Genomic DNA, 4,832 nt, shown 5'->3' with positions numbered 1-4,832 from the left:
GGGGAGTTCCTGGACCAAAGGGGAGAAAATGGAGTCCAGATAGGTGGAGATGAGTTCGGTGGGGCAGGAGCAGGCTGAGACGATGGGTCGACCAGGGCAGGCAGGTTTGTGGATTTTGGGAAGGAGATAGAAATGGGCCGTGCGGGGTTGGGGAACAATGAGGTTGGAGGCTGTGGGTGGGAGGTCACGTGGAACAGTCCCTCTTCCGCACCTACACAGGCCCCAAACCCCACCTCTTCCTCCGGTACATTGATGACTGTATCGGCGCCGCCTCTTGCTCCCCAGAGGAGCTCGAACAGTTCATCCACTTCACCAACACCTTCCACCCCAACCTTCAGTTCACCTGGGCCATCTCCAGCACATCCCTCACCTTCCTGGACGTCTCAGTCTCCATCTCAGGCAACCAGCTTGTAACTGATGTCCATTTCAAGCCCACCGACTCCCACAGCTACCTAGAATACACCTCCTCCCACCCACCCTCCTGCAAAAATTCCATTCCCTATTCCCAATTCCTCCGCCTCCGCCGCATCTGCTCCCACGATAAGACATTCCACTCCCGCACATCCCAGATGTCCAAGTTCTTTAAGGACCGCAACTTTCCCCCCACAGTGATCGAGAACGCCCTTGACCGCGTCTCCCGTATTTCCCGCAACACATCCCTCACACCCCGCCCCCGCCACAACCGCCCCAAGAGGATCCCCCTCGTTCTCACACACCACCCTACCAACCTCCGGATACAACACATTATCCTCCGACACTTCCGCCATTTACAATCCGACCCCACCACCCAAGACATTTTTCCATCCCCTCCCCTGTCTGCTTTCCGGAGAGACCACTCTCTCCGTGACTCCCTTGTTCGCTCCACACTGCTCTCCAACCCCACCACACCCGGCACCTTCCCCTGCAACCGCAGGAAATGCTACACCTGTCCCCACACCTCCTCCCTCACCCCTATCCCAGGCCCCAAGATGACATTCCACATTAAGCAGAGGTTCACCTGCACATCTGCCAATGTGGTATACTGCATCCACTGTACCCGGTGCGGCTTCCTCTACATTGGGGAAACCAAGCGAAGGCTTGGGGACCGCTTTGCAGAACACCTCCGCTCAGTTCGCAACAAACAACTGCACCTCCCAGTCGCAAACCATTTCCACTCCCCCTCCCATTCTCTAGATGACATGTCCATCATGGGCCTCCTGCAGTGCCACAATGATGCCACCCGAAGGTTGCAGGAACAGCAACTCATATTCCGCCTGGGAACCCTGCAGCCTAATGGTATCAATGTGGACTTCACCAGTTTCAAAATCTCCCCTTCCCCCACCACATCCCTAAGCCAGCCCAGTTCGTCCCCTCCCCCCACTGAACCACACAACCAGCCCAGCTCTTCCCCCCCACCCACTGCATCCCAAAACCAGTCCAACCTGTCTCTGCCTCCCTAACCGGTTCGTCCTCTCACCCATCCCTTCCTCCCACCCCAAGCCGCACCCCCAGCTACCTACTAACCTCATCCCACCTCCTTGACCTGTCCGTCTTCCCTGGACCTACCTATCCCCTCCCTACCTCCCCACCTACACTCTCTCCACCTATCTTCTTTACTCTCCATCTTCGGTCCGCCTCCCCCTCTCTCCCTATTTATTCCAGTTCCCTCTCCCCATCCCCCTCTCTGATGAAGGGTCTAGGCCCGAAACGTCAGCTTTTGTGCTCCTGAGATGCTGCTTGGCCTGCTGTGTTCATCCAGCCTCACATTTTATTATCTAGGAATTCTCCAGCATCTGCAGTTCCCATTATCTCCTTTACTATTTCTAATCAGTCTTTGCCTTTCCAAATACATATAAATCCTATCTCTCACAATCCCCTCCAATTATTTACCCACCATTGCCATCAGGCTCACCAGTGTGTAGTTCCCTGGCTTTTCCTTACCAGCATTCTTAAATAAGGGCACCACATTAGCACCCTCCAGTCTTCCGACATCTCACCTGTGGCTATTGATGATACAAAAATATCAGCAAGGGACCCAGCTATCACTTTCCTACATTCCCACAAAGTTCGAGGATTCGCCTGATTAGGTGAATCCACCGTTATGCATTTTAAGACATCTAGCACCTCCTCTTCTGTATTATGGACATTTTTCAAGATATCACGTCTTATTTTTCCAAGTTCTCTAGCTTCCATATTCTTCTCCACAGTAAATACCGATGCAAAATACCCATCTCCCGCGGTTCCATGTGTGGATGGCCTTGTTAATTTTTAATGAGCCCTATTCTCTCCCTAGTTACTCTTTTGTCCTTAATGTATTTGTATCACCTCTTTTGATTCTCCTTAACTCTATTTGTCCAGCCCATGTACCCTTTTTGCCCTCCTGATTTCCCTCAAGGATAGTCCTACTGATGTTATACTCCTCACGGGATTCACTCAATCCCAGCTGTCTATATCTGCCATATGCCTCCTCATTTTCTTGACTGGATCCTCGAGTTCTCTCGTCATCCAGCATTCCCTACACCCACCAGCCTTACCCTTCACACGCATAGGAACATGCTGCCTCTGAACTGTCGTTATCTCATTTTTGAAGGCCTCCCACTTTCCAAATATCCCTTTACCTGTGAATATCCTCTCTAAATCAACTTTTAAAAGTTCTTGCTTAATACCGTTAAAATTGGCATTAATCTAATTTAGAACTTTAACTTTTAGATCAAGGTCTATCCTTTTCCATAACTAGTTTAAAACTAATAGCATAATGGTCACTGGCCCCAAAGTGCTCCCCCACTGACACCTCAGTCACTTGCCCTGCCTTATTTCCCAAAAGAAGGTCTCTACTAGTTACATCTATGTACTGAAAAACAATATTTTCTTGTTTGTTTGGGTTGAAATATAGTCATGTACAAATACCTATCCCATTGAGCCAAAGTCATGCAGGCCTTACCATGGGGAAGCTTCATTTCAGTGAAGTCCTCATATTGAACACACTGCCATGTTGTACGTTAGAAACATGGTATCAGAAGAGGCACTGAGGTGAGTACCCAGAGCTAAAATAAAAAACAGCTGCAGATATAGGAGCTGCTACTGATAAAGAAGAACATAGATAACACTCTGCTTAAAAGAAACAGCTGCAGCTTTTCCCCTAGCAAGTCCTGATCAAATTAGTCAGGACATATCACAGAATTGGGAATTCTTCCATTAAACAATGGCAGAATTATGCAATGGTTACAGATTTGTTGAACAAACCAAAACAATACCAATTGCTACACTTCTATCATTGTCAGGAAGAGGCTGCTTCGACATATAGAGAAAACAAGTAAAAAAAAATTAACAGAGATAGTAGGAACTGCAGATACTGGAGAATCTGAGATAATAAGGTACAGAGCTGGATGAACACAGCAGGCCAAGCAGCATCAGAGGAGCAGGAAGGCTGACTTTTCAAGCCTAGACCCAAAACATCAGCTTTCCTGTACCTCTGAAGCTGCATGGCCTGCTGTGTTCATTAAGTTCTACACTTTGTTCTGTAAGAAAAATTAAAATCTTTTGAAGGCATGCTTTCAGCCACATGGACATTATGCATGAACAGTGCATATTTAATATTACAGAACAAAGTGAAAGAGAGAGTCCTGTGGTCATCATGTAATGTCATTAACTTAGCCTGCAGTAATCTATGAATTTGTACAATTAAAGATGAACTAATTAGAGATAGGATTGCATTAAGAATAAGGGATCCGACAGTGAAAGTACACCTACTGCACGAAGACAAACTTACACTCAGCAGAGCAAATGACCAGTCTAGAAGTGCTAAGGTTTTAAATCAACAGCTAGAGCATAAGAACAGAAGCAATAGGAGCAGGAGTAGGCCATCTAGCCCCTCAAGCCTCCTCCACCATTCAGTAAGGTTATGACTGATCTTTATGTGGACTCAGCTGCACTTAACCTGTCCGCTTACCTTAATTTATTTACTGATCAGAAATCTGTCTTTGCCTTAAAACAGTCAATGAGGTAGCCTCAACTGCTTCACTGGGCAGGGAATTCCACAGATTCATAACCCTTTCGGTGAAGAAGTCTTTCCTCAACTTAGTCCTAACTGTGTTCCCCCTTATTATGAGGCAGTGCCTTTAGTTCTAGTTTCACTTGCTAGTGGAAACAATCTCTCTGCTTCTACCTTATGTATTCCCTTCATAATTTTTTTTGTTGCTGTAAGATTCCCCCTCAGCCTTCTAAATTCCAATGAGTACAGTCCCAGTGTAATCAATCTCTCCTCATAAGCCAACCCTCCCAATTCCAGAATCAAACTAGTGAACCACCTCTGCACTCCTTCAGTGCCAGTACGTCCTTTCTCAAGTAAGGAGACCGAAACAGTATTCCAGGTGTGGCCTCACCAGCATCCTAAAGAGCTGCAGAATAACCTTCTTGTTTTAAACTCCATCCATCTAGCAATGAAGGACATTATTCCATTTGCCTTCTTCGTTACCTGCTGCACCTGCAAACCAACTTTTTGTGATTCATGCACAAGGACATCCATGTCCCTCTGCACAGCGGTTTGCTACAATTTTTCAACATTTACATTCTAGACCATTTTGCTATGATTCCTACAAAAAGGGATGACCACACATTTGTCAACATTGTACTCCATCTGCCTGACCCTTGCCCATTCACTTAACCTATCTATATCCTTCTGCAGACTTTTAGTGGCCTCTGCATACTTTGCTCTACTACACATTTTGGTGTCATCTGCAAACTTATTCATGGCAGAACAGACTAGGTATTGCGTTACGCTGACAGATACTCCAGGCACACACAGTAATAAAGTCACAAAAGACAGACATAACACAGAAGAACAGAAGCCATGT

The sequence above is a fragment of the Stegostoma tigrinum genome, chromosome 30 (assembly GCF_030684315.1).
Source record: "Stegostoma tigrinum isolate sSteTig4 chromosome 30, sSteTig4.hap1, whole genome shotgun sequence".
Lineage (NCBI taxonomy): Eukaryota > Metazoa > Chordata > Chondrichthyes > Orectolobiformes > Stegostomatidae > Stegostoma > Stegostoma tigrinum.
The sequence above is the reverse complement of the archived record's forward strand: the minus strand, read 5'-3'. Positions refer to the sequence as shown.